Source organism: Macrobrachium rosenbergii, chromosome 43 (assembly GCF_040412425.1).
Source record: "Macrobrachium rosenbergii isolate ZJJX-2024 chromosome 43, ASM4041242v1, whole genome shotgun sequence".
Taxonomy (NCBI): Eukaryota; Metazoa; Arthropoda; class Malacostraca; order Decapoda; family Palaemonidae; genus Macrobrachium; species Macrobrachium rosenbergii.
In genome coordinates, this window is record NC_089783.1 from 49,679,125 (window position 1) to 49,699,124 (window position 20,000).

Genomic DNA, 20,000 nt, shown 5'->3' on the forward strand with positions numbered 1-20,000 from the left:
TTTTCATGGAAACGTCTTACCATCGGGTACGCCAAACAACGCCGGAGAGGTGCGGGCCTGTAAGGTCAAACCAGGTGACACCCTTTGCTGGAATGGAATTTTTGTAAGCCTAAAAGGAAAGGGTGCTGGCCCACGACCCTCTTAAAAACAAGTACCCGTCCACCTCGCCATGGGACGCCACCGCGAATGCTCTCTCGGCCATTGTAGCTCTTCAGTTAGGAATGTGCAGCCTTGGCCAGACAGTTTCAATAACAGATTTCCATCTGTAACAAGAAGTACATGACAATGCAAGACGCGGTTACAGTCTTAAAACGCACGACAGTCTTGTCTGTGTTTTATACATACACTAATTTCTTATCAGCAAATGAAAGTGGCAGCCTAATATTGAAATCTTTTGGGATGTAACGAGGAAAATAATCACTCAATGTGTTTTAATATAAGCAAATGAAAAAAACTCCTATTCAAAGATTCAGTGTAAGAATAGCTGTTGATACAACTGAATTAATTTCCAGTTCATATCCGTTAATCACCGACACAAGCATCCCTCTGTAATTGGCCTTAGAGATGTGCTTACAATTTCACGCTCGTTAGCTCCAAGTCGTAAGCAAGAATTAATAACGGTAATTTAATGTTAACAGCAAATTTATGCTCTATGTTATTAAAGGAGGAGACGGAGAGAGAGACAGAACACACCTTTTACCGAGAGTCAAGGTGTCACTGCTTTTTCCGAGACGTGATACTCTTAAATGAGGGCTTACTAAATTCAGGTTCCGAGAGGGGTGTGGCTGCCTCGTAATCCTCAGGAAATCATAAGCCTTGAGGAAATTACAGCAGCTTCACTGAATTAGAGTGTAACTGTGCGCCTGACACAATGGAAAAGTTATACGTACATCGTATCGAATGGCACTGGGGGACTGCCACTGGTGATAAACCAGAGAGAACAAAATGAAAAACAAATCAATGATTGATATGTGTCTCTCATCCTGGGGATACAAGCATTAAAATCAGAATGCGAGAACTTATGAAAATGAACTGATCCGTTGAAATGGCTTTTTATGTGATGCATATTACGTCGACAGTAGAATTGCGACCAACGAAACAAAGACTTCCTAAGAAAGCAATAAGGATATGGAACCAATAGCTTTTTTCCTGTGAATGAACTGCTGAAAATTTGAAGTTGAATAAAAAGAAACTTGTTAAGGCAATAAGGAAGTTTTTTTTTTTACTATAATAATTGTCTGATGACCAAAAATTAACCAGCATCAGAAATGAAAAGGAGGCGCAGCTAAGAAAGTAGAGATTTTGAAATAACGGTCAATATATATGACTCAGATAAATCAACGAACCACAAAATCAATTAACAGTGAAGCAATACGTAAAGAAAAACTTACAAAAACAATTATGGACAATCATAAAAAAAAAAAATCCATCAAAAAGAAAAAACTTTCCTGGTTCCCCTCCGCTCGAAAAAAAAAATTGGAAATAGGGTAAAAAAAAAAAAAACAATAATCACAAAAATAAAGCAAGAAAAAAACGAAGACCTCAATCCAGGAAAAACCACCCATACAAAGAAAATAGAGTCCTTCACTGTCTCTCACCAAATCCTTCACCATCATTAACAATCAAAGGATCATTATCACCTTCCCGTCAGCTTAAGTTTGATTTCGCCACGCCCAAAATCTCACCCGCGCCAGGGACTTCCGCCTGAACTGAATTAAATAAATCGCTCGTTCCGCACAATTAGGATCTAATGATCAGAGGAAAACAGCCTTAAGCGATACGGGCCATCGCGAGGATCATACCAAGATCTCTATCGCTCGAATGGTGTACGGAAGCTCGATTACATTTATCTTTCAGCTGCGGATTGCTTGACGTTACATGAAATATATATTAATACAACAAATTCACATTCCCACACATACATATATATATATATATGTGTGTGTGTGTGTGTGTGTGTGTGTGTGTAAGTGTGTGTGTGTGTGTGTAAGATCACATTCAATGGCACTTTCCAGTCTATCATTTCTTCACAACTCTATGAGCATACGTGGATAAGCGTGTATGCAGATATGAATTTATACGAAACACGTATGTGTGTATGTCTGTGTGTATTCGTATGGGTGTGTGATATATGAATGGATGTGTACTAGAATAAAGAGATTTGGCTAGCGCCATGTACGAGAGAGAGAGAGAGAGAGAGAGAGAGAGAGAGAGAGAGAGAGAGAGAGAGAGAGAGAGAGAGAGAGATAACCTCGTTCCGTGATCAATGATCGAAACATCTCACTTGGAATCGACACAGCCCGGCAAGAAGATTCGACCCTGGCAATCTCATTAGCTTGTGAAACAAGTCAAGGTTTCTAAGCCGCGTATAGACCCTCAGCGTAAAAAAAAAATAGTTGATTAAACACCGCGATTGTTAGATCACGTTGATCTATTGTCAAATGTACCAGGAAAAAATACCAGAGGTCTTCACTGACATCTGGCGAGAGTCGTGTCTTGACGTGTGAACAATTTCCCATACAGGCGGCTGAAGCTTCTCGCGTGTCATAGAAAACGAAATTTTACTGACGTCAGATAAATTTATAGGTTTTTTTTTTTTTTTTTTCAGTTTCCCATCCGACTAGTGCAAGTATTTTCTGGAAGAAAGTTTCGCTGTCGTAATTATAGATTTTTGCTAAAATTCGGCGATTACGCTCCGCCACGCTCACAGTTCAGCTAATTGCAACTTCCACTCGTCATCGACGACACTAACGACGATGACGTCATTGCGAGATTCTTTCGTGCCCTTCGTGGACTCACGATACGTCGATAATTCTTGACGTACTCTAATAAATAATTCGAGCGAATAAAATTCAGACTCCTTTTATTATCATGTAAATGTCTGCGTAGCGGCAGCTTATAAAGCTCGGGTTTTCATAGTTAACCATCTAAAAAAAAAAAAAGGAATGTAAATTATTTACCGAAGCTTCAATTTCTGCATGATTTATGAATGAGAACTCTTACGGGAACTGATTGTATAGCTGATGTTTTTCATATTTTTTGTGAAATCTGAAGAAAATGGGTCAAATTGATCCACTTACGCAATTTATGAGCTGATGTGGGACATTTTGTGGAAGGTCGCTGCGTCCAGTGACATAATATAGTCAATCTAGAATAATGTCTGAAGGCTGTTCAGTATCAACTTAACCGAAAAAATGTCAGTCGAGCATTAAATAAACCCAAAGCACTGAGACCGTTAATGTTAAAACACATGAAAAAAATAAAGCAGATTTGCTATTCCAAGTAACACTGAACCAAACACTTTTAGCATTATGCAAAGAGAATTGTCTACATTCATCTATATAAAATCAATAACGACACAGTTTCCTATTAAGCACATCAGGCTATAAAATCTTACTTTTAAAGAGTGATTAAAAATTGTGATTTGTTATATAAAGGCGATACGTGGTTCAGTTCTATAAGATAAGATCATGTTCTGGAAATTTTCTCCCCAAATCGTGATATTTAGTTGCAGGAATGGAAAATAATTATGACCTCATTTTTAATCAGTCCAGCGAACAAGATTGGAAAAATTCCAAACGCAAAATGTGAATAAATTTAGACGGCGTCTACAAAAATTAAATTTCTTATTAAATTTTTTTGAGTACCCATTTTCATTCTTCCATTGTTTTAGCTTTTGTTTTTATAGCTTTTGTTTTTATATTTCTGCAACAAACGACAGTAGACATGCGAAACGAAAGCAGATGTAATCATGGCTAGTGCAACAACGAAGCAGAGGTCTGTAAATCAGAAACTCATTTTCCTCGTGTTCGCAATCGGACGAAACAGAATTAAGTGAAACGAAGAAGATAATCAAACCTGATGCCATAAACCTGTGAAAAGCACCACGACCTAATGAAAGAGCTGAAAGCTATACCCACTCCCACACTTTAAACACAAATTACAGATAATTGTCGATCATCTGGTTTCGCAGTTAGTAAATCTGCAATTACCAAGTGCGCGCTCCGTGATGAGAGAGGAACAGTATCCATCTCTCGCAGCGTCTTAGTGAACATTCAGACGAGATTTCACACGCGTGTAGCCAACTTCATCAAGTAGAATTTTTCTACATGGATAAAATCAATGCCTACTGAAACGTGATGGCTTACTGTCTCTGAAACTGGAAAGCGCTCGGTTCGAGAAGGTTGTATTGTGCTAGGCTGTGTCTCTTCAGCCTTAACCTCCCCGTAATTGATGCTTGTTCGTTGACAGCCATTCTTTATCAGGTCAAAATCATTACAGTCATTTCACACGAATTTTTTCCCTTAACCATGCAGCCAATTTGTCGCGTCAAATCCGTGTCATTAGCGGATTACCCCTAGGCTTTCACTAAGGGATGGGTGCATAGATCCGTCTCTGTGGGAACGTCGGTGAGGTTGTATTTCTGCGTGCAGCAAGTTCAACACAGCCATTCGTAGATACATAACAACTTCAGTTGGGCCACGTCCATGTAAAACGCAAATTTAACTTGGTGACCTTAGCGTTAAAAGCAACATTACCTATGTTTATATAAACAGAACCTTGAGCTGCGCTATATCTGTGTAAACGACTCCTTCGGCTAAGATATGTCTAAGTAAAAGATCATTTTTGCTGAGTTAACCATTAGCTTTCGAAAATTTTGTCAAAATCATGTATCCATCCCCTCGTGCATGAATTCATGGAGCAAAAGCTAATTCTGTTTAAAAAAAAACCATACCAAGCAATATCTATTTGTTTGAGCTATAGCTTATTCACGTTTAGTACCAGCAAAGGCAAATATTTTCTATACTCATGATAATTTAAGCATATGCATGACTAATTAGTTTTTCTTCGTATCAGCGCCATATTTGGTCGTATTAACCTTTCCTTCTCATGGTTTAATGATTTTAATAATGCGTCGTATATTTCTAAACAAATCAATATAGATGATAATTTCTGAAGATAATTTTTATTTTGCGAAAGATATTTAAATAATTTTCCTCAACAATTTCTTACAACAATGGTTTTATGATGGGTTAACATTTCTTTGGTAAATCATAGTATTTAGCAGGATACGTGTTTAGCATCTACTACTAATAATGAGGCAATTTATTGATTCTGTAAAATAATATGTTTGTAAAATAGTAAATAAAAGATAATAATATAACTGTTCGCCGCAGCTGATTAAAATCGTGCCACACATTAAGGAAACATAGCACAGCAAGTTTTAATTACGGCAACTGCTCAAGAGCAATTGCATCCGTTGAAGCATAAAGCAAACAGCAACGTGATCCTAATCACCGACGATCCGAGAACGTAAATCCATCAGCAAAGGTCGGGTATCGAATTCTTCCTTTCCACTGTGCAGGTATCGAACCTCTTCCTTTCCACTGTGCAGAAGTGCCGTAAATTCGTTCCCATCTTCGAAAAGGAGCTTCTAAAAACACGGGAGGAAGGACGGGAGGCACGATTAACGTCTTAATTTCCTCGTGGGCTTTCACGAACCCAGCCGGGGAGGAACCATTTAAAGGAGCGTAACTATCGGTGCATCTCATGAGCCTCCTACGTACGACCCGCCAAGCTCTCCGGAGGAAAGAAAAGAAAGGTCGCCGGTAAATAATGAAGAGAATGTGTTGCAAGTTGAAGGGGGAAATTATTCTGACGAATTCGAGGTCACCTTTTACACTGTACTCTGACAGGAATTGTGGAATTTATTGCGTACGTAAGCGACCACATGCACGCACCCCCCGCTGTATACTTATTGGTTTATGCGGGGAGAGAGAGAGAGAGAGAGAGAGAGAGAGAGAGAGAGAGAGAGAGAGAGAGAGAGAGAGAGAGAGAGAGAGTTTCATAATATTAAATTCTAAGCTGCAATCGAATCTCACACTCAAATTATAAATACACACACACACACACACACACACACACACACACACATATATATATATATATATATATATATATATATATATATATATATATATATATATATATATATATATATATGTAGATAGTGAGAATAATAACAGTGTTCTTAGTAATCCAAAAGTCGGCGGCAAATTCTTTTTAGGTTTTGCAACCTTGTGATCTCTATCTAACATTTACAGGTGTCAGCACATCTGCGCTGTTAAAGCAAAGAACTAATATTATTATATAACTTTTCGCCCTATCATCCCGTAAGAATACCATAACAACAACAATCTCAACAATAAATGTGAGTCTGTTGATAAAAAATGAGAAAAACCATAAGGTTGATATTAATTTTCTTCGCACAAAGAACGCAACCACGCTCTGACATGGTCGTGATAATAAGAGCAAATAATATCTTCCATAACACGGGTTCACTTTTTAATCATTTCCCTCTGGTGCACGACGCTATACATTACTGCTTGACTAACAATTAGTCCGCTTCCTAAAGTAGGTCGTGTAAGAGAAGAATAAAAGGAAAAAAAAAAAAAGAAGATAAAGAAACAAAGTGGAATGGATCAGGTCCATACTACCCAAAGCACCGGTCCTTCGTGGGAAACTGAAAGGATGACCTGAGAAGCAATATAAAACCTAAATGGTTTTATTGCTTACTTCCTGCAGATGCAACACTTATATAACTAGTGGATAAAGGTTTCCATTGTTCCTTTTCACTTCGAGAGCTGCCGGCATTTACGCTAATTCCCAAAACAAAGAGAAGCAATAGTATTCCGTGCAAGAGTCATTCGTATATCTGTACGGAGCCTCGCCCAGAGCGAAACAAACAAGGTCATTGGTGAACGTTCCGTAAATAGTGTTGATTATTTTTCATTTCACAACGCTGATATTCAAATCAGTGTCACGTAATGAAATTATGTTACTAATTATACACTGAAATCGTCTTGACTGAATAAAGTCGTATCATGCGTGGCCAAAATACCTTACTCACGGTTTATGACAAAATCATTGACCTGTACGTTTTAATTCCATATGCACATCTTGCTGGCGGTCACTGATTATTGTTAGCTGTTCATTTTTTCTTCTGCAACTGCATTCCTTTTCCATATCACACGCACACAAGCCGACAGAATATAATGCGTGCCTGTAAATGGATGTATTGTATGCTCAAATATACTGATATGCTGTGATTGTATGCTCAAGTATACCGATATGCTGTGATCATGACAGTCTATAAAGCAAGATTTGTGTAAAAATGTTCAAATTATCATAATTAGGAGAGCGGTCTATAAATGTTTTTAATTCCTACAATATTTTTTGTGTCAATATTACTTTTCTCTCGGTAATTACTTTCTTTGCTACAAAGAATATGTTAAACTAATTCTCTCTCTCTCTCTCTCTCTCTCTCTCTCTCTCTCTCTCTCTCTCTCTCTCTCTCTCTCTCGAGCGCGCTCAGGCGCTCGATTCGTCTTGGAGAACCCGGACGCTTACCGCTGATTGTATTCAAATGCTGTAGAATTAACTTATTGTAAGCATTACAGAGTAAACCTGACAGCCGCGACTGAGAGCGATAAACGAAGTTTCCGTGAATAGTAGAATTCCTCTCTAGCAAGAAGGAAACAATCATATATAACAAAAATACAGAAACAATACATAACAAAAATAGAGAAACAACATATAACAAAAATACAGAAACAAAGGCATAAGAGAAAGTACAACAACACACACAAACAAAGCAACAAAACAAAGTAAGCGAATCGTAGCCAGGAAACAACGCGTCGATATGTCCAGTATTTCCATTGTTCTCTCTTAATCATAACAAAAAGAATGGCATGTGGGGTGTAAACAACGATCCATCTATAATGAAATTACAAGATTTCAAGGCGGAAGCGATGAGTAATTAATGAATTAATTACAGAAACATCACCTTTTCCATTTTATGGATAATAAGCTTTGAAGGAAGCTTTCTAAAAGAAAGCTGAATAGCATAGTTGACACAAGATACAAATAAATACATGATATACAGGTAAAAGACACCCAAACACGGATACATGTATACATAAACATACAGTGAAAGAAATGACAACACTGCACGAAAACATAACTATACAAGCAAATAGGACATTGACCCCCTCTGTCATATGCATCATAAATATATTTTACGACCTCCAAATTACTCGTCCAATGTCGTAGTTTTTTCCTGCGTACTAAAAATTACTTCCATAACCATTTTCTAACTTTCCCTCCTAACATAAATGTAATTCTTTGTAGTTCCCAACGTGCATGTCGCTACTGATTCATAAAAACCACCTGTCTGACTATCATCAATCTATCGGTTTATGCTTGCGGTCGCAATCATCATAAAGACAATGGCTTCCCGTGAAAGCAGATATGTATACATACGTGAAAGCCAGGATACATGTACAGAGAAACCAAGACGGGAGCGGAACACGTATTGTCGAATTATGATAAAAAAAAACTTCTTTATTTATAAATTGCTTGTATTTGCTCGCGACGGGATGTCAGTAAAGAGAACCCATTCGTAGTAAATTAGCAGGATGTGTCCCGAATCTGCATATAAAAAACAGCAAAAACTCTATCTTTCTATCTTTCGCTTCCTCGCTTTCTTCCTGTCAGTCTGTCATAGGTTACCTGTCTGAGAAGAAAGCACCCAGACCCGGGCTATAAAGAAGGCGGGACAAAAAGAGGACGCAGAGTAATAAATGAATTCCTGCTTTCGATATCACTCCTAAGAGCATTGCGTCAGCGCTTGCAAGCAAGATATTACTCACACCGTCATCATGATTTCTATCGCTCTAAGCACAGAGGAGAAAGTTTTAATGAGTAGCGACACTGCATTGATAAAAAGGCAAATTACTCTTACATCACGGAACCGTTCCATACTGGTCAATACTCTCTCTCTCTCTCTCTCTCTCTCTCTCTCTCTCTCTCTCTCTCTCTCCAGATGAAACTCATGACAGCAAGTCATGCCTCATGTCAATGAAAAAACGCCACAGGAGGAGTCGGACAAACAAAAGAAGAAGAAGAAGAAGAAGAAGGCAGAAGGCTCTATTGAAGATGCCAAAAAAAATCATATTTCTTTTCTGATCTCACAGTGGAACTTGAATGTCATTCTCTCCTTTCAGTTACGTCCGCTAGGTGGCAGTAAAGTAAATGCACAAGCATATAACTATTTTAAGACAGAATGTGGACAATAATCATGAAAACATACATTGCACAAATGAATTGGAAGAGTTTCTAATGACTATGGCGAATTCCTCGATTAATTGCCTATTACGCTGTTGACAATGAACGTTTACGTACTACAGCTGATCTTCAAAGATTCAATGTAAATCTTTCATACAGCTGTGCATTTTAATCATCTCCTTGTGCAAGTGAACAAACATTCAAACATACAAACGTACAAATGGTTGTACCAGCATTTATTCCTTTTATGTGTTTTCTTTATTTATGTTCTCCTAGCGAACACGAAAGGAATGAGATTTATGGAACCTCATCAAACCACAAGAACGTTACGACTCGGACTGTTTCGTCTCATATCGAATACAGTAATGCACTTAGACTGTAATAAAAAGTACATCTGTTTATCTGCAGGAAGGGTCAAAACAAAGGTTCCGAACATAAAGACTTGCGAGAGAAAATTCGGCCACAGATAAAGAAAAGAAAAAGAAAGAAGAAGCATTGTTTCATTTCTTCTTCTTCAATGTTTCGCATCGCCATGGCGTTGACATGCAAATGCCGAGAGTTGCAGAAAAATGCGTGCGACCTCTCCGATCTCTGGGAGATGAGTCCCTGAGCTATTTTTGCCGCAGAGAAAGGGAAGCGGTTTGTCTTACTATGACACCCGCACAGATGCCTCAATGAAAAAGGGATCAAATGTTTCCGTCCGGACATTTATATCACGCGATGTCTCCGATAGCCTTTTCTGAATTGTTCGCGAATAGCCTTAGCATGCGTGTGGTATGCACAAAGGCATTCGCGCACTCACAGGCACACACATATACATATATATACAGTGTATATATATATATATATATATATATATATATATATATATATATATATATATATATGAATGTCTTTTGCTGTAATGCCTCAGTATAATACGAAGATAAAAAGGCCCATAAAACACTATTTGAACGTTGCAACCATATATTTCGAGCACTTCCTTCTGTGCCCCTGTGCACTGGCAAAACAAGGGCACAGAGGAACTGCCAGAAATATATGGTTGCAACATTCAAACAGTGTTTTATGGGCCTTTTTATCTTATATATATATATATATATATATATATATATATATATATATATATATATATATATATATATATATATATATATATATATATATATAAACACACACACACACACAACCAGCTGGTAACTCTGACAAGTTCTGTCTTAATACAAGCCACTGAAGAGTAAGAAGGATCCAATCAACGCAGCGTCTCCTGATACTTTTTTGCGTAAAATATAAAGAGATTACCAGCACAAAGCAATGTCCACATTTTTACGAGACTGGGTTATCTTGGGGAGCGTTGCCTAATTGTTCTCCGAAAAATGATCGCCGACGTACACCAGTTCCGCACGAGGGAGCTACCAGCGGGGAAGGGCTCACGAATTTTCTAACACCGCTCACGAAGTTCTCAGTTGTGACAAAAGATAAGGAAAGTTTGTAACTGTTATGTCAGTGAGATTTAACAGTCCTTGCGCATACAATACAGCTTTTTGCTTTGTCGTATCATGCTACTGTCGTCATAACCCATAGTCTAAACAGCATAACTGCATGTTCTTGTTTACATATGTAAGTGCTACAAATGGTGGAATTAGCATCAATAGTAACCTGGATAAAATTATCAAGTTACTTGTAATTTTGCAACAGAACAACAAAGTAATATAAAGACGCAAGACTAACAGTTAAAGCTATCCACAGTTATACTTTAGAGGGAGACCTACACTGAAAACATAATAATTATGAAGAACCTTCAGTAATAAAATCCATCAAGCGCAAAGTCAACAATGAACAACGGTCAAATGATTTCTTCCCTGAAAAAGCGTATTTGTGCGTGAAGTTATGAGATTTCGGCTCATAAAGAAAACAGCACTAACGGTAGTATTAGTTGCCGAAATCAAATAGCCCAAGAAAATGGACACGAAGAGAGTTGAGAGGTGGAAAGGGCCTTGAATGAAGAGGTCGCGCCATACCGCGGCTAGAGACTGACAGACCTGACCAGGAGATTCCCCACTTATGTGCAAATCCGAGAATGGCGTGTCAGACATCTCCGTTGCCGAGCCTTTCTAAATAACAACAAAAACTGCCCCGTGGATCAAAGGGGCCCTTGATAACCCCTCGGCAATCACTGTTATTTCATTGCGACACACTTTTCGATTTCTGCATAGCGAAGGAAGCTTAGTTGCATGCATTTGCAACAATGGGGAAAAAATATGATTGGAGGGGTGGGTATAGGTCTCAGCTAGCACTCTGCTGGCCCAGCGTTCGATTTCCCCACCGGCCAACGAAGAATTAGAGGAATTTATTTCTGGTGATAGAAATTCATTTCTCGTCATAATGTGGTTCGGATTCCACAATAAGCTGTAGGTCCCGTTGCTAGGTAACCAATTGGTTCTTAGCCACGTAAAATAAATCTAATCCTTTGGGCCAGCCCTAGGAGAGCTGTTAATCAGCTCAGTGGTCTGGTTAAACTAAGGTATACTTGACTTTTTTTTTTTATGCGTGTCCTGATCACTGCGGATAAAAGAAAATGCAACTAATCGTAATCCAAATGCATCACGCCTCTTCCAGTTGTAACCAGAATTCAATTTAGAGCGACGTTCATCCAGTGGCAATTCAGCGTGACATTGAGAAGCCAACCGAACTGACTTAGAAGGACGTCACAAACCACGTGCTAAATTTCTCGTGGAGCAAAAACTATCTTCGGTTCCGCGTCTGAATGCAGAGAAAAAAAGCGACATCCTTAAATGATTCGGCAGAAAGTCATTGTGAGTCATGTTCAAGGCAATTCGATTTATATATCAACATAAATATCTCTGTCATTGACCCCTGAATCACAGCTGATGCAACGCCAGATCAAATAAACAGTCAAATAATCAGTCTGACCTCTGGTGCTTGACACTGTAAATCACATGCATTTTTAAAAACTGAAATTATATATAAATGTCAGCAACTGCCAGGCTTTCTTGATTACTTTCGTTAATGATTTTTACGTTGTAGATTGCCTTATAATAATAATAATAATAATAATAATAATAATAATAATAATAATAATAATAATAATAATCAAACGAGTAACAATAATGATAATAACAGCTTTTGTTGTTGTGTCGGAAGAACCAGTTTACTGATAAGCAATTTGCCAACTGAATGTTTTTAAGAGAATAAAAATGCCCAAAAAATTCATGGACACAGTAAAAAGACAAAAAACTCGTCCAGAAAAACTAAACGCGACAGGAGACAAAGGGCATTATTTTTATCAGTTCCTAACAAGATCTTCAGAAATCCCTCTCGTTCCAACGAATCTGAATTCGTGCAGCAGGATCGAATAAAAGTAAAAGCGGTCGACGGCGTGACGACTTTATACTCTAATGAACCGGATTACGAACTAAGGTCGTCGCAAATGAACCCCACTGAAGGATAAAGCATCGTAATTGGCCGTAAAAGAATTAAATAAAAAAAGACAATGGGTGTTATGCATTGAAAAATACAAAAATGTTGGAGACTGGCACCATTATAGGATAATACAACGTCATCAGGAAGAAATAAAACAATAAGATTCGTGCACACAAAAAGCAGAAATATGTTTATACAATGTAGCTTGACGACATACACGGTTTCTCAATGAGTCGTTCATATAATTCTTCAGTGTTTTCTTACCTTTTATCGCTTTCCTTATTAGCTCCATTATTTGACCACTTCCTTTCGTTTCAGTCCACTATCTATGAGATCTGAATAATGATCAACTGTAACCTGTCGTGTTTCTTAACAGACAACAGGAATCCAACTTACTTTTTTCTGTAATACATATCTCAAAATTACATTTCAGCAATGCTAATTACCGAAATGGCATTGAAATCGCTTTGAAACTGAGTTCAAAAGTATTTTTCAACTTCGTTTTTTCGGAGACGTTACTTTCTAATCACAGACGGTAACCATTGTGACTCAGGAGCTTTAAATTCTACTTACTGCTTAGTTTCTTTAGTGTTCACATTATATTTATATAAAAAAAATCATCTCCGATGCTCTTGTCATGAGTTTGTTACTACTTTCCAGGTGGTACTCTCCTGAACTGATCTTACGATAGCAAATTTCTCATAAATTATTCTATGTGTCTTCAAGAACATACTTTCCCAGGTTACTGGCTGTTCCAGGAGCTATAGCCTAAGCCGGCATAAGGCCAGCTTCATCTAAAATGAACCAAAGAACGAGCCTGTGCTTAAATAGTATGACATAAATGGGAGTAATGCCTACTTTTCTGGGGACAAAAAATAGAGCTCTTCGATCGATCACTTCGAAAAGGACCACAGGCCACAATGTAAACATTTAAAATGTCTTTATGACACTTGATAAAAGCTACCTCTTAGTTCTCGCGATGAGGCCTATGGCAATTTCAAGAATACTGACACGCTGGCGCATTTAAGACTTGCACACACACACACGCATACAGACCCACACACATAAAAAAAAACCTGGATACGGAAAAATATAGTTTACGTCTGTCTAAATCTCCACATTGCAGTCATAGCTGTGAAAGAACGAGAATGTTCGCTATGAACTTCAAAAATATCATTAACAATTCGTTACTCGGCGGGAAAGAAAAACGTTTAACCCGTGGGGAAAGAAAAAAGAAAGCATTCCTGATTTATTTTGCTTTCAACCACACCCACGTTTCCTGTCTATCTCTTAAAATATAATTCCGAAACCTATTACCCGCTACGAAGCCAATCAAACTCAGTCATTCATTAGTCTTGGTCTGTCACTGGTCACTCAACTTCTAGACCAGCCAATCACCATTAAGTGACGTGTCACGTGACTGCTCTTTCACTTTTGACGTTTGCGAGACTGAATTTCTTCCGAGAGAAAGTTCGTTTCGCAACAGGACGAATCAGAGTCTTATAAACAAAGGCTAAAAGTTGGAAGAAAATGAGTCATAAAAATTGGAAATTAAAGAAAAACATGGTTTAGAACATAAAAAATTATGTGGAGAAAACGATAGAAAGTTAAAAAATACCAAAGAATACTTTTAAACTGGCCATGATGACGCGAATTCTTACAGCGTTCAAATATGAACGGCAAACAAGGAAGACCTTAATGAATAAAAGAATTCAAGCAATCATGAACAGCACAAACAATAAGGTGAAGCTGAATGAGAGAGCGCATGCCCAGAGCTTCCTCTGTGGGTGGCTTGCGATCAATTGCAGTCAGCAGAGCATCGGACTGCAAATATTTTTGCAATGTTTTTCAAACTGAGGAAGACGTTTGAAGACGTTTTTAGGGCACGAGCCTTTCAAAGGAAATGCTTGAAACGAGACAGACCGTGTAACGGTTCAGCGCGTGCCATTCCTCCCGATACTGAAACGGTACATAGACACCAAAAATTCCCATCTGCGAGAAACGGAAAATTCCATATTAAAAGAAGGAAGTCGAGACTTGTCTCTTCTATTCGTTTCACTCCGTCACCTACGATTTCTTAACATTTTTCCTCAACTTTATACGCCGAGTCGAGTTTTATCAGCGGATATTTCGTTGGACTTTCTCCCATATTTTTACCTTTATTGACGACGGCTCTCTCAAGCATTCCTTCATCTCTCCCCCCATATGGGCAAAAGTGAAAGGGGGGGGGGGTTTTGACCTGTTTTTTAATCGTTTCCAAAGGCAAGATCACGAGTTTCTGTGGCGCTGTCTATCATACGACAACTGGAAGACAAGAGTCAGTAGGTCAGTAGGCGTAGCGAGTAATCTGACTGAATTACTGCTCATCTGTGAGCGCACGAAACATTTGTAGTCAGCTGCTGTCACTCGAAAGGTTAGCTATAAAAGGTCGCATTTATTACACGTCGCCATCACTTCACACCTGATAGTTAAGATAAGTAATAATTAAAAAATGATAAGCCTGTTTGTAAAACATTTCGCAAATTCAATACTCCAATCTCTGAAATATGGCGTTAAGTAACAAATAAAAATTTTGAATGGACGATTATTTACAAAACGTTTCATATGGATTTAAACACAAATGTTTTCCTTACAGGTTCAAAAATGTGAGTAACTATAAAAATATAAAGCCACTGCATGACTGCAACATAAAATTAGTAATGTAAATAATACACACACACACATATATATATACATGTATGTATATAGATACATGTATATATATATATTTATATATTATATATATATATATATATATATATATATATATATATATATATATATATATATATATATATATATATATATATATATATATATACATAACACGCTTTCAAGGAGAATGAGTCTAGACTAGGCAAAGTAACCTTCTAAGCAACAAAAAAAAAGTTTATCAAGTATATAATAATAATCTTTCAATAACCTTTCAAAAAAAAAAGTAACCTTTCAAGCAAAAATAGCAACCTTTCAAGCAAAAGGCAAAAGTTTATTAAGAAACAGAGAACACTGCCTCTATAAACGTAAAGGTTTTTTATTGCTACTGCAGAATCACTAAAAAAACTGAGGACGAAACAAACGCGAAGCGAAGAAAAAATAAAAACTTTAAAAGCAAACCTCATAATTAGTGTAGTACAATGAGAAACAAAGATCTAATACCAGCCACATGAGAATGACCAGAATATTCTATTGCCTAATGGCTACGGCATGAAAGTATTGCAAAATGAAAAAAATAAATAACCAGACCTGAATAATGCTACAGTGTATATGTGACAAGCACAGCTAGTTGAGCTTCGAGATTCATGGTGGAAGATGAAAGGCGAATAAAAAATGAAATCCATATACATATACGAAAGCAAATAAACATATGATTGCATAAACAGAGGGAGAAAATAACTAAGTTTTATTTCAGCTATTATAACAGATACAACTTCAAAGTTCATTGTTATTCCAGTTCACCAACCTGGTATTCAGAGAATGAAAATATTCGCAAGCGATCAATAGTCATTCTTAACTTCATTATCATCTAATAGACCTGTCAGATAATACTGACATTTAGGAGATATGATTTTCCTTATCAGGCACAGATTATACGCGGTCTCTTCAAGACTCCCAGAGCTTACTGTTACGCTTTAATTATGTTCCTTGACTGGCAAATGAATGCACTGGACCAAAAATTAGGAATATGAAAGACAGTTATAGTGCTTTCTCTCTCTCTCTCTCTCTCTCTCTCTCTCTCTCTCTCTCTCTCTCTCTCTCTCTCTCTCTCTCACACACACACACACACACACATATATATATATATATATATATTTATATATATGAATTTTCACTGTGACATTTTTTATATTCACAGCGGTTGTGAATACACACTGTGTGTGTGTGTATGTGGAGTGCACACTGAGAATCGCAGATTTATTGATAAATTACTCACATAAACAACTAAAACGCTCAACGATCCCTGCCTACGAGAATGAATTACCCGTTATTTGAAGGTAATGAAGAAGGAAGGACTTTAACGCAGATAAGGCCGAGGTGACAAAACTGAAAAAAAAAACAAATTACAAAACAGACTGAAAAGCCACAAGTATTTGCGTAATCTCCTTGTATGAAATTACTCTGGGTGAAAACATTGACAAAAATAAAAAAAAAAAAAAAATCAGTCAAAACTAAAATTCCTTCGGTAATGAAACTACAGGTATGAAAGGCTGAGACAAAAACGTGCTTTTGGTAGGATCGTATTTGACAGCCGGTATCAATTTTAAGGCTACTTTTTTCTCCATTCCTCTTATTTTGATCTTTTTTCTTTTACTGTTTTCTTCTCGATAATCCCGAGGCATTCAAGTAAAACTCGTTTTACTTACGCGAGTATTCAGGAATGCTTATGAGGGTTTGATTTGTAATTGTACAAATCAGTGCCGTCTGCTCCTGCTGAGATCTTTATTTACACGACCCTTCCTAAATGTCATATCTATCAACATTTGCAGAGCAATAAACCAAGTAAGTATCAAAGCCAAGCAGATATTATCTCTGTCACTGAATAATAAACTGTCAATATAATAAACTCATAAAAGATACAATCAAATGGAACTTGGAAAAAGGTTAGCAGTGGTCTAACGGTACAAGAAGGAAATGGAAAGGACCCAGTTCCATATGAAAATAAAAATCAGCTTCATTAAAGCGATATATGGTACTGAAAGGAACGAGTGTTAGCCGACCTGATACAAGGTCAACGATACATTACCTTGAACGACAAAGGGAGGTACTTCAAAAACAAGCTCATATGAATTTCTTCCTCACTTTATTAGCGACTACTAAATTCTTCCGACAACAGGATATTATCTTCCGATAAGTTATAAAGGAATGTAGTGTTAATGGGAAAAACACAAAAGTTTAGCGATGAATTTTATCTGTCGAAGTAATGAAGAGAATTCTTGACAAAAATTTAGTGTAGGTCATACGACGACTATGCATTGTTGTTGTGACGCCAGTATACATCCCATAAGTCACTTAAATGGGTACAAATTTTCACAAAAGCTTTCATATAGTTCGATCAACTACAAAGGAAAACTACCTCTCATTTCGTTCGTGATCAGTGACTCCTGATCACCAAACTTCTGGGAACACGTAAGACTATCAGAAATAAAAATTCATGGTCAAAAACCTAACTTTGTTCGAACAGGGAAAGAATAGAAAAAAATGTGTTGAAAAATCAACAGAAACTTTCCAATCAGGCTCAGGTGATGAGCCTTACAACCCCCAAGTATCATAAAATAGGGTGTTATTTTAGTTGAACAAGCACAAATTCGTTAAATGACAAACTTGCTGACACAGCAAGACGTAAGGGAAAAAAAATGCCTTTCCCAAGAATCTTTTACATAATCCTCCGCTCTCTCTCTCTCTCTCTCTCTCTCTCTCTCTCTCTCTCTCTCTCTCTCTCTCTCTCTCTCTCCTTACCAACCTTCGAGACATGGTTTCGTTGGTCATCCTCTCCTCCATTGCTTATCATATAATTCTAGACGTTCTCAGGATTACATGACTAATCTTGAAAATAACGGGAAAGAATGAAGGCCGCCAGATACAAATATCTATTCCAAGGATTTCAACGCATACTTACATAATGATCTGATATGGGATCACGGAAAATTTTTGATACTTTTGTTTTAAATAAAAAAAAATTATCATGTACATTTTAGTTCACTTATACGTTTCCTCTCGCTCCCTATGGATACTATGCTTTCAAATAAACTCTCTCCCCTCTACTACACACACACACACACACATGCACGAAGGAAGACATGTAAAACATACTGATCGTTTTAATGAAGATTAATATCACCATTCTGATACTCTTGAATTTTTAAGAGATGAATTCTTGACATAATAATGTTGTCTGTTTCCCACATTTCTTATCTTTATTTCTAATATTTTTTTTTTAGGCACGTCCGGTCAAAATTCTCGAAAGTAATTAAAAATTTAGATTCACAACCGAAAATATAAACTTTTCTATGATGTTTCCGTTAAAACTTTAATGCCAGTTTAAGCTGTTCATTCTGCAGAAATGCACAAGCAACTTTTCATCACAAAACAAAGACGTTGAGGTAAATTGTTTAGTTAGCATGTGATCAATTCGTCTCATTTCATCTCCCAGGAGACGAAGGAAATCACGAGAAGTAGATAGTGAAATTGCCAACATGGATACCAGATTTCTGGAACATGCAGAAAGCAGCACGTACTATTTCATTTTTAACAGGTTTCCATAATTAATGAATAAAACACCTTGTCAAAAATCGTGAAAAACAATTGTGCGTCTTCCCAAGAAGTGGTGCTCAGATCCTTTCGTGACATACGTAACTGCGAAGGAGGGACGGCAAAATTAAGAAAAACGGGAAAAATAGCATCCCATACCAGAAAGGATTAGCTATTATATACTAGAAACTCACGAAATGAAAGACTGAAAACAAGCCCTTCGTGTAGTCCATAGAGTTGAGGATATCATCAAAAAGACAGTTAACAGGATGCAGACGACATGCAGGTTCATTAACAGTGGGAAATCTTTGGAATAAATTCTCCAAATCACCAAGATTCCAGATCCAGTGCAATTCTCTCCGTTTCTTATGAAACAAATCACAGACATCTCAGTGAAATACATTCTTCACTTGCCTGTAACCGCACGTGACAACCTTGGCAAACATGGAATGACCTAGTGCAGTAAGAGTCTTGGAGCAACCTTTGTGTTGGGTTGATGACAAAATCCGAGTTTAATGTCTGCATCAAATAGTACTTTCTACTGATATTCCACAATGATTGCTATCCATCTATTCTGAATTACATTCGACAATCCATCATTTGCTGACGTAAAGTTATACATCGACACGGATAATTTCACTACTAACTTCCCAGCCAAGCAATGTGTGAATGCGAAATGCTTTTGCGCAATAAACTGAATAACAGATTGTTTCACTAAACAATGGGTTGAATGACCCGAAATGTTCTGGTTGTCAATAAATGGTACGCAATAATGTGCGGTATATATTGCTCGGTGCTTGTGGAAGCAGATATATTAGCATTACGAAATATGTAGACAGCCTCACATACGCTCTCCTATATATATATATATATATATATATATATATATATATATATATATATATATATATATATATATATATATATATATATATATATATATATATATATATGACTAGCTGACCAACCTGGCGCTGCCCAGGATAACTCTGAATGACAACCGATAAACTTTCTCTCTCTCTCTCTCTCTCTCTCCTCTCTCTCTCTCTCTCTCTTCTCTCTCTCTCTCTCTCTCTTCTCCTTAACACGCACTCTACTCTCTCGCTCACTTCCTCTCGCTCTTTCTTGCTCTCACCCTCTCTCTCTCT

General features: G+C 37.3%; 1 protein-coding gene across 1 annotated transcript in view; it reads right to left on the bottom strand.

Moving 5' to 3' along the window:
- The window catches only part of LOC136828877 (peroxidase-like), a 152,579-nt gene that overhangs the window by 41,991 nt on the left and 90,588 nt on the right, over positions 1-20,000 (bottom strand). The gene's annotated exons all lie outside the window — the stretch shown is intronic.